At 38.6% G+C, this 12,115-nt stretch overlaps 1 non-coding gene across 1 annotated transcript; it reads right to left on the reverse strand.

The window, feature by feature from the left end:
• Nucleotides 1-5,927: 5,927 nt before the first annotated feature.
• Nucleotides 5,928-6,033, reverse strand: LOC132638915 (small nucleolar RNA R71). The gene has a single exon (XR_009581973.1). It is a non-coding gene; the product is annotated as a small nucleolar RNA R71 (small nucleolar RNA).
• Between the last annotated feature and the right edge of the window lie 6,082 nt (nucleotides 6,034-12,115).

Genomic DNA, 12,115 nt, shown 5'->3' on the forward strand with positions numbered 1-12,115 from the left:
TGAAGTGCTAACGTCAATAGCTGAATCAAAATTTCACTAAAGAGATTCAAAATATTTAAAAAAAAATACGCGAAGAAGCCAAGGAGATTCAATATTTAATATATACAGTAAAAAAAATTGACCTATCTACACAATATAAGTTTTCGATGAAGGGATATGACAGTCGACATAATTCGAACAAAAGTGGCTCCCCCACGACTTGTCACAAATAAAAGTTCAGTATAAAAGTGGAGAAGGATTAAAGGATCGGTTAAATCCATTATTATCCCCCAAAAATTTTAGATCGTACACCATTGATCCTCGGGAATTTCTTTGTTATAATGAAGGAAATTTTAGATCGTACACCATTGACCCTCGAGAATTTCTCCGTTACATAATGAAAGTTAATGACCCAAATCTCAAACTCCAGTTGTAGTTTTTGCTTTGAATTCTTAATCAAATTTCTGGGCTTAGCGTTTAGATTAGACTTAAGAAATCAAATATTGAAGCCACACGGTTTTGCATTTGTTTAATACAAATAGTTATTTCATACCCTATATTAAAATACTCATCAATAAGCTCACTTTATTTTAGAAATTTTCGAAGATAATATAAATAGAACAAAATGTTGATAGGAAAAAAACTAGTCATATGTGATCTGGCCAAATGGGGGTGATTGAATTAGGACATTTGCAAGACCAGATTCACTGTTTAAATGTTTTTTTTTTTTTTTTGGAAATAAAGATGGGATGGTATGGGAAAATAATATATTATATTTATCTACTGTAATTAGCTAAAATTATAGTTTCATATCACTATATGGCACGGGAGTTGGGGTGCAATCTTTACGAGATTACTTCACTTGTCTGCTTTTTTAAAGCAAATACTACAATAGCTAAATCGTAATCCAAACTTATACGGGCAAAATTCTTTTAACTAAAAAGAAAATTTCAAGATTTTCCTTTTTCACCTTAAATTTTTCATGATCTCTTTCATCACTTAAACTTTTGATACATCAATATATTTTTTTTATTTTTTTTGCAAGTAGTTTTGATATGTATCAAATATAGCAAATACTGGATGTACTCAACATTGTGAAATGGATTTACAATTGCAACTATATGTGACAACTTGAAGAGGGAGCATCTCATTTTGTTGGCAATCACAATAACAATTATTGGATTCCTCAACTGAAAAAAATATAATAAGCCAACATTCAGCTTGTATATTAGAGAGCACTTGAGAAGATTCCTTTTAAATATATATAGGACTTGAGTTTTTTTTTTTTAATTATTTCAAACAATTCTATAGTATTTGTTACATTCTTGATAGATAGAGAATAAGAACTGAACCTAAGATGGTTTTGAATTAATAATTGCAAACTGACTCTGATGTCCGAATCAGTCTGCACACACCTTGATTATTCCAATAAATACATGTTCGAAAAAGTTTAGGGGATGATAAAATCTCCACAAAGATAATGATATCCGAGTCAGATTGTGCACTTCTGAGCTATTGTGACGGATAGCTGTTTATGACTCGAAAAATTTCAAGGGATAATATGACCCTTACAAAGATCGGTGTGTAATTGAGAATCCGAGTAAAGTTTAGGCTTAGGGGGTACTCATGCTTATTCAGATCATTTTTTTTTGGCATTTACGTAGGCCTCACAGATGGGCTGAATCCTAATAAATGTGGGTTGGGCTTCTTTTTAGCAACATCTAAAAGCCCATTAAGTTTTGGCAACTTGATTTTTCATACATTGTTTTGCACGGAATGTCCTTCAAAGGCACTGGTCTTTAATTTTTGACCCTCAAATTGTTGGTCTTTAATTTTTTCCATTCGCCTAAAAATTCATGGGTTCTGGATTCGAACCCCCGCTTAGTAAAAATTAAAAAAAAAAACGCATGGCAGAATTTTGGATTCAAACTTACAGGGCAGAGTTTGGGCAAAAGTTTGTTTTAAGGCCTAACTTTTGCATGAATATGCCTATTTTGGGCAAAGGCCTAATTTTGGGTAAAAATCTGCCTTAAGACCTAACTTTTGCCCGAATAGGCTTAATTTGACCACAAACCATAGCCTTGCGAAATTCTTTTTTTTATTTTTTTATTTTTATACAGAGCAGGAATTCGAACCTAGAACCTCGAGGTATTAGGCGAAGGGCAAAATTAAAGACCAACAATTTGAGGGCCAAAAATTAAAAACAAGTTGCCTTTTAAGGCCAATCGTGCAAATGACCCTTTTTCATACAACAATATATGGTCAAGTATTAGGGAAGAATTGCACGGTTTGTCCTTCAAATGGGCTGGTCTTTTATTTTTGCCCTTTGAATGTGATGGTCAATAATTTTTCTCTTTCAAAACCGAACTTATGCCTAACGGGGCATAAGTTCTTTAAGGCCGCGGGATATAACTTGTGAAATATTATAATGTAAAAATACAAATTTATGCCCCATGAAAACTTTATTTCTCTTGAGGGGGGAAAATTTAAAGACCAACACAAAATAAGGACAAGAGTGCAAATGACCCAGTATTAGGCTATTGGAAAAGTCCGTTTGCAACATCAATTGGGAAAATGCAGAACAAGACATCCATCTAGTTCAAGATCTTTCTATGTTATCAATAGCAATTTTGATGAGATTAATATAATCCCTCCATTCTTAACCAACTGGTAGGGTGTTCAAACCTGAAAAATGAAAAAAAAAAATCCCGATAGGAAGCGCTTTCTGGGTACTATGCCACACAATTAGGAATTAGTCGGGCCTCAAAATAGATAAAGGACAATGAATGAGAAGCCAAAACACAAAAAAGATCTTCTTATCTTCACCAAATGATTTTAGTTGTATTGGATCATATATGAGCCAACTGGTGTAAAGTATCTTTCCAAATGGCATTCAAGCCAGGTACTCTAATATATTTTATAGACTTTCCTTAACTCCCTTCATATTTGAACGAATTTAACTTCTATATACTTATAGCATAAAGTCCACTATCAGTATAATTTAACATGTTTTGTTTACCTTGATTTTCAAGTTATTAATTTCACTGATTATGAAGAGTCACCTATAGTTATCTTTAGACGACTCGATAGTGGACAAAGTTCCTTTGAACTCCAGTTCAAATCATCTAGCATACAATTATCCGATGAACAAAAATTATGACAGATACCAGGTGCAGGATATTATTGACAATTTACGGTGATTTTAAAGTTGTTTTTTCATCCCGTCTACCTAGCTAAACATAACAATGTAGGGGCAGGCAGACAGGGGCAGGTTTAGACTCTATATGTGTTAAAAAATCACTAAGTCAATGTAATTTTTAAGGGATGAATTTTGTAAATTGATATAAGCGGATATATATATATATATATATATATATATATATATATATATATATATATATATATATATATATATATATATATATATATATATATATTCCACCTTACTTGAGTTGAGGGTCCATCGGAAACAACCTCTCTACCACACATGGTAGGGGTAAGGCTGCAAACACACCACCCTCCCCTGATCCCATTGGTGAGATTACAACTGGGTATGTTGTTATTTGTGGTATATTCTATTTTTCCTTAATAATCATGAAAAATATCAAGAAATTTTTCGCAGAAAGCAGTTTCCTCCTTAATAACCACGGGGTGAAAAAAGAACCGCAATATAAGTTGCCCGTCAACTAAACAGTGACTAATGAAAAGGAAATTTAAATGGAAAAATTACAGCTCAATATCTTTGGGCGATCTAGTTTATAAAATGGCCAACAAATAGTTTTGTGTATTATACTTAATTATACATATGTTATACATATAATATATGTATAATATACATATCGGTGTATAGGTTTTTTATAACTGGGCTATGATGTGCCGTGAATTTTAGCACATTTTATGCCTTTGTAAATAGAAATGTTGATTGATTTTAAGTGTTTTTACATTGTTTCTTATGCTATTTTTGTGTTTTATAGGGTTGATTAACTAAGGATCGGAAATGAGAAGTAATGCTGAAAAAACGGACAAATTGGAGCTAAGCAACGGTCTGTAACTCATGTTACGGACCGTAACGGCATCCGTAACTCATGTTACGGTTCGTACCTTTGAACCGTAACGGGGCCTAAATTTCCAGAAAGTTTTCATTGAAACCATCAGTGTTATGGTGGAGTGTTACGGTCCGTAACATATCACCGTAACATGAGCTAAATTTCAAGAGAGTTTCAATAAAACCTTCAGTGTTACGGTTTAGTGTTACGGTCCGTAACTCATGTTACGGTCCGTAACACCTCACCGTAACATCAGCCAGAATTCCAGAGAGTTGCCAAATAATTGTCACCACTTACGCTTCAGAAGGACGGACCGTAGCACAGGGTACGGTCCGTCGCATGATGGCCGTAACGTCAAAGCAGACAAATTACAAATTGAAGGACGGACCGTAACACAGGTTACGGTCCGTAACGATGCGGCGTAAGGACATTTTTGTCCAGAAACTTGGCGCGATTTTTGGCTCTATAAATACTTAATGTAGGGTTTTAAATAAGCAAGCAGATTTTATTTTAGAGGCAAAAACCCTAGGTCTTTACTCTTGAAGTGGTTGGAGCATTTAAGGCAACAACTTCACTCTCATTCCATCTTGTATTAGCATTGTAAGTGTATTATGTTAATCTTTAAGCTTTTTCTGTCAAGAAACATTATGAGTTGCTAATTTCAATTCTAAGGTTGTGAATCTCATAATGGGTATTATGTGAATGGGTTTCTATTATTGATATATGCATAATGGTTGTTGTTATTTATTCTATCTTTGAGTTGTAACGTTGGGTAATGATTGCAAGCATTAGCCGAAGCCATTATATTTACTTTTCTTGGGAAAGAGAGTCAATATTGGTAAGATTGAATAACAATGACTCGAGGCGTTAACCCTCGTTTAATAGACTAACTTAGGAATAAGAATAATTCTAAATTGGCATTATTGGTCGCTCTTCGATTGTAACTCTTTTATATTCGGAAGAATCAAGAAGAGGAAATACTTCTTAACTGTTGGGAAACATTAAGAAGTCTTTAAGAGACCAAGTGCATATTCATAGAACAACCATTAGAAGTATATCACTTTGAAACCTGAAGCATAATATCTAACCAAATTGGGGAACACAACCTTAGTTTCTCTTTCACATTAATTACATTTTAAGTCAAAGTATTCAATTACATTATTCAACAATCAATTCAAACTATCCGGAATAGGATTAAAGCATTTAAAGACTGGTATCGCATACGATTAGTACTCTTTTCTCTCCATATTCCCCGTGGGATTCGACCCCAACCTTGTTGGGTTACTATATTTGACAACGTCCGCTTTACGCCATTAATAGGTGTAATTTGAGCGTATCAAATTTTGGCGCCGTTGCCGTGGAATACGGTTCAGAAATTACTAATTGTTGTGTACTATTCTTTAAAACTTTTTCTATTCCATCACACCTCGTTTGTTGTTTTGGTGAACCAGGTGAACATGGCAGGAAGACCCCATCGCAATCAAGGAAACCAAGGGGGAATCCAAGTGAACCATCCTGCACCAGAAGAAGAAGAGGATGAGAATGTATTTGCGGAATTCATCGACGAAGCTGATTATGCTTCAGCTGTAGTTCCGCCTAGAACAGGAAATGCAAATTTCAAAATTGATAGTTCTATCTATCAGCTATTGAAACTTGAAGGCTATTTCCGAAATTCTTCGGAGGATTGTCCACTCCGACACCTGAGGAACTTCCTACATGCATGCTCTCAACAGTCCCAAGGTGTTGTTCCTGCTGATGCACTGCGGCTGTGGGTTTTCAAATATTCCTTGGCTGGCCAAGTGAGGGAATGGTATGAAAATATCTCGAGCAATACTATTCACACCTGGAACGAGTTGGCCAATATATTTCTAAAAAAATGGTTCCCACCAAGCAAAAAGGCTGAGTTTCGGGACAAGATTTTTGGGTTCAAACAACTTCCGGGGGAACAACTATATGCAGCATGGGAGCGTTTCAAATATTATCTAGCTCAATCTCCGACTCATGGATTTCCATATGCAATCCTCACAGAGAAGTTCTACAAGGGGCTAGATACCATGAATCAAATAGCTGTCAACACTGCAGCTGGGGGATGCTTCATGGACAAATCCTTTGTCAACATCACCAGGTTGCTCGACAAGCTTACTACCCACAATCAAGCCTGACATTCGAGTGATAGCGAAGTCCTATCATATGGTAGTCCCTCTGTGGCCGCGGTGGCCAAAGAAAATCATGAGCGAGATCATGCATTCGCTCAATTGCAAACCACCGTGGATTTATTATCGAAAAGGCTTATGGAGAAAGAAGCCAAAGGTGTGAATGTTGTCGACGAGATGCCACCTCATGCTCCCGGAATGTACCAAGTTTCTGACGAAACTTATCTAGAGGGGCAACCACAATATGAGGATGCAAATTATGTCAATAACTCGCAAGGGGGTTATCAACGAAAAAACTATCAAGGTCCTGGTAATCACCCATGGCAAAGGCCTCAACAACAATTCCAAGGGAATAATTATGGAAGAAATGATCAGGGCAATCCCAATCAAGGGAATTACAACAACTATAATTATGGCAACAAGAGCTCCAACCCCTACATTCCACCTAGGGGGCAAGCATCCAATTCCCAACCATGGAGAGATAATTCAGCTAATAACTCTGCTGGCAACACGTCTAATGATTCTGCGGAACTGAAGAGTATGATGCAGAAAATGCTGATGAATCAAGACAGAACAGAGAGAACAATCAAGGGAACGTCTCAGGTCCAACTATCGCATTCAGCTTCCATTCAGAAACTTGAAGCGCAATTCAGAGACCTTTCCCCGAGAAGTGCATACTCCTCAACGGGGACAACTACCGAGTGATACAGTTCTTAATCCAAAGGGTAGTGCAGTGAACTCTGTGGAGAATGTACTTGCTATTAGCACCAAAAGTGGAAAAATACTTCATGGTGCTAATAAAAAGGTGATTGATCAGGAACCAATTGTTGAAAAAGAAGCGCACCATGATGTATATAATGATATCATGGAGGAAGAAGCAGGGGAGGAAGTCCCTATTGTAGCCGAAGAAGAGCAGAATCTTGATAAACCAAAGGAACCGGTGGAAAACCAGAAAAAGGGGAAGGCAAAACTTTCTAGTTCTCTTCGCCCTTTAAGCCAATTGTTCAAATCTTCACCGCTTTTTCCTCAAAGGCTGGTGAGAAAAACAGAAGATGAGAAATGCTTGCGATTTTATGATCAACTCAAGCAGTTGACGATGAATTTTCCTTTCATGGATGTTGTCCAAGAAATGCCTGGCTTTGCTAAGTATTTGAAGGATCTCTTAACAAAGAAGAAAAAAACCATTGAAACATGACACTGTGGGCATCACTCACCGCGTTAGTGCTATTCTTTCCAAGACCACAGTGCAAAAGAGGGAAGATCCTAGAGCATTCACAATTCCATGCACCATAGGGCAGCAAAATTTTGCCAGGGCTTTATGTGATAACGGGGCTAGCATAAATCTTATTCCCTTGGAAATTTTTAAGAGATCGGGGCTAGCGATGCCAAGGCCAACTACCATGAGGTTGCAGATGGCTGACATATCGATAAAAAGGCCTGTGGGGGTAGTTGATGATGTGCTGGTTCAAATCGGGGAATTTCTACTGCCGGCAGATTTCGTGATTCTTGATTGTGCTATTGATCAAGAAATTCCTATTATTCTGGGAAGACCTTTGTTTGCCACATGGAGGGCTCTTATGGATTCCGGGAAGCACGAAATAAAGTTTCGGGTGAACGACGAGGAGGTGACTTTTCACGCAAGTAGAGGTATGAAATTACCTAATCCTTATCAAAGTATTTCAGTCATCAATTCTGTTGATGCGGTGGATGAAGCTGTGGAATTCAAAATGGAGGAAGAATGCTTGAGTGAAGCACTATCGGCCATCTTGGTGAATTTTGATGCTGAACAAATGGAGGGATATACTGAGACAGTGAATGCACTCATCGGTCTGGGGTCTTACTCTTATGAGCCCAAGAAACTGTCTCTTGATTTAGAGAAACGAACAACTCCTCCAGCAAAACCATCAATTATTGAGCCACCGAAGTTGGATCTCAAGAAACTTCCATACCATCTTAAATATGTGTTTCTTGGAACGAATGCCACCCTCCCAGTCATTGTGTCATTACTTCTGAATGAGGGCCAAATCCAAAGACTCATCGCAGTATTGAGAAAGCATTTAAGAGCTTTGGGATGGACTATTGCAGACATCCGGGGGATTCTCTCCGGAATTTGTGAGCACCGAATACAGTTGGAGGAGGAAAGTTCGCCAAGTGTTGAGCATCAGCGAAGATTAAATCCACCGATGCAAGAGGTGGTGAAGAAGGAGATTATTAAGTGGCTAGATGCTGGGATGGTTTACCCGATTGCCAACAGTCAATGGGTAAGCCCAGTCCAGTGTGTGCCAAAGAAAGGGGGTATCACTGTTGTCCCTAACTCTAAAAATGAGTTGATTCCAACAAGGACTGTCACCGGTTGGAGAGTGTGTATGGACTACCGGAAGTTGAATACCGCATCTTGCAAGGATCACTTCCCTATGCCTTTTATTGATCAAATGCTTGATCGGTTAGCTAGAAGATCTTATTACTGTTTCATGGATGGGTACTCAGGGTACAATCAAATCAATATCGCATTGGAAGACCAAGAAAAGACTACTTTCACTTGTCCCTATGGGACATTCGCTTTCAGCCGGATGTCATTTGGTCTTTGCAATGCCCCAGCTACCTTCCAACGATGCATGATGTCCATATTCTCTGATATGGTTGAAAACTTTCTTGAAGTTTTCACGGATGATTTCTCTGTGGTGGGAGATTCATTCGATGAATGTTTGGTTCATCTTGATCGGGTGCTACAACGGTGTGAGGAGACCAACATTGTGCTCAACTGGGAGAAGTGTCATTTTATGGTCAAGGAGGGCATTGTCCTTGGCCATAAGATTTCAGAAAGAGGGATTGAGGTTGATCAAGCTAAAATCGGTGTGATTTCACAACTCCCTCCGTCTGTTTCAGTAAAAAGAGTTCGGAGTTTCTTGGGACACGCCAGATTCTATAGAAGGTTTATCAAAGACTTCTCCAAAATTGCAAATCCAATGTGCAAACTCTTGGAAAAAGATTCCAAATTCAATTTTGATGAGAAGTGCATCAAGGCGTTTGACGAATTGAAGCTGAAATTAACTTCCGCACCTATTTTTATGTCTCCAGATTGGTCATTTCCCTTTGAATTAATGTGTGACGCCAGTGGTCTTGCAATTGGCGCTGTGCTTGGTCAGCGGCTAAACAAAATCCTGCACCCAATTTATTATGCCAGCAAAATATTGAATGGAGCTCAGCTGAACTATACAGTAACGGAGCAAGAATTACTTGCTATTGTTTATGCTTTTGAAAAGTTTTGGGCTTATTTGTTGGGTGCCAAGGTAGTGGTTCACACTGACCATGTTGCATTGCGCTATTTGATGGCGAAGAAGGATGCTAAGCCTCGGTTGATAAGATGGGTGTTGTTGCTATAGGAATTTGACTTTGAAGTTAAAGACAGAAAAGGGTCAGAAAATCAAGTAGCTGACCATCTTTCCAGACTTGAAGCACCAGGGAGACCAATTGATGTGCTGGATATTGATGACACTTTTCCAGATGAAAGAGTCTTGGTCATCTCCAATGATGTGGCACCATGGTATGCCGACATTATCAATTATTTGGTAACTGGCATCGTTCCTAAAGAGTTGAAGACATATCAAAAGAAGAAGTTCTTGAGAGACTGTCGACAGTATTGTTGGGATGAGCCTTACTTGTTCAGAACGTGTGCTGACAACATGATCCGGAGATGTGTGGCGGAATCTGAGGTGATGGATATTTTAAAGGCGTGCCATGATTCTCCGGTTGGTAGACATCACAGTGGAAATCGAACCGCAGCCAAGGTGCTAGAGTGTGGCTACTACTGGCCAGCCATATATCGTGATGCAAATATGTTGGCACGTTCTTGTGATAAATGCCAACGCCAGGGCACAATAGGTCGGAGGCATGAAACTCCGATGAATTTTGTTCTTGAGGTGGAGCTATTTGATGTATGGGAAATTGATTTTATGGGGCCCTTCGTAAGCTCGTATGGCCTGAAATACATTCTTGTCGCGGTGGATTATGTCTCCAAATGGGTGGAGGCGGTGGCCTTGCCTAACAATGATGGTAGGAGAGTCAATGCGTTCCTCAAAAAGAACATCTTTACCAGATTTGGCACTCCTAGAGCTATTATTAGTGATGGTGGCTCTCATTTCTGCAATAAACCATTTGCTGATCTTCTTGAAAAATATGGCGTGCATCACAGGGTTGTCACTCCATATCATCCTCAGACGAGTGGTCAGGTTGAGGTCTCAAACAGAGAAATAAAAAGCATCTTGGCAAAGACGGTCAATGTGAATCGCACTGGCTGGTCTAAAAAGTTGGATGATGCTTTATGGGCATATCGCACGACATTCAAAACACTTATAGGGACATCATCGTATAAGTTGGTATTTAGGAAGACATGTCATTTGCCTATTGAGCTTGAGCATAAAGCCCTTTGGGCATTGAAAAAGCTGAATATGGATTGGCATGAAGCAACCAAGCTGCGGTTGTTTCAAATCAATGAGATGGATGAATTTAGGTACAATGCGTATGAAAGTGCAACACTGTACAAGGAAAAGATGAAATACTATCATGACTCAAAGATCCTAAAAAGGGATTTTCAGCCAAAGGATTTGGTCTTATTGTACAATTCTCGCCTAAAGTTCTTTCCGGGCAAGTTAAAGTCTCGGTGGTCTGGTCCTTTTGAAATTGTAAGTGTATCCCCAAATGGAAGCGTCATTGAGGTGAAATCCGAGGATGGCACTCGGACTTTTAAGGTGAATGCACAAAGAGTGAAGCATTACCATTGGTGTATTGATGATGATAAGGTCGTGGATAGGTACCGTTTGAAATATGGCTCCTAAACTCGAAAATGAGGTACCACGTCGAGCTGTGACGTTAAACCAAGCGCTGTGTGGGAGGCAGCCCACATTTACTGCTTTGCAAGTAGTTTAAAGTTTGTATTTTCTTTGTGTTCTTGTATGTTTCCGAGGTGCTAATGTGGTAGGATTTGGAGCACTGAAGAGGCAAATTACCTGCTGAATGTTTCCAGCACGACACGCTCCATGTTACGGACCGTAACTCATGTTACGACCCATATCATGTAGCGTAACAGGCTAGACGAAACCCAGAAATCACTGAAGGATGGAGGAATAGTGTTACGGTCTGAGTTACGGACCGTCGTACAGGTTATGGACCGTAACACATGGCCGTAACGTTGATACAAATTCTGGGCATTCACTGGAAATTTTGACCATGTTACGCCAGGTGATACGGACCGTAACACAGGTTACGGTCCGTAGGCTGTATTGTCAGGTCATTAATGAATAAGTGAAACGGGGTCGTTTGGTAGACCGTACCACGTGATACAGTTCGTATCTTGTGTTACGGTCCGTAACAGGAAACGTAACCGTCGATTATGTTTAAATACATAACCCCGACGGTTAAAATTTTTTAAAAGCCAAATAAACCGCCCTCTCATAACTCTCTATCCCTAATAACTGCTCTCTTTTTCTTTTCATCTCCCATCTCTATTCTCCTTAATCTTTATCTAAATCTCGCTACTATTGTCTTATCAAAATAAAAAAAAAAATCTTCTCATTCCAGTTTCATCCTAACAATCGCCAACAATCAGGTATTTCATATCTTGACTCTTTTCTTTTAGCTATCAACGCGAATTCTATTATCTTCATGAGTAATTTTGTATGATATGCGGTGACATTTGTGAATTGATTGTGTTTGATGAATTTAAATTCCCATTGATAAATTGAGCGAAATTTCGTAATGGTTGGGGGCGGGGATTGGTATGTGTGTTGTTTAAGAGACTCGTGGGCACAAGCATGTTGTTTCCCACTGAGTCGGAGTGCATTCCGATCAAAAGTTTCATTTGTGAAATTCTTAAATCGGTTTGCCCACCAACTGTTTGATAAAAGTCCTCAATGAAACTTTTGGTAAAATTGGGTGAAG

This window comes from Lycium barbarum, chromosome 4, assembly GCF_019175385.1.
Source record: "Lycium barbarum isolate Lr01 chromosome 4, ASM1917538v2, whole genome shotgun sequence".
In the NCBI taxonomy this organism is placed as follows: domain Eukaryota; kingdom Viridiplantae; phylum Streptophyta; class Magnoliopsida; order Solanales; family Solanaceae; genus Lycium; species Lycium barbarum.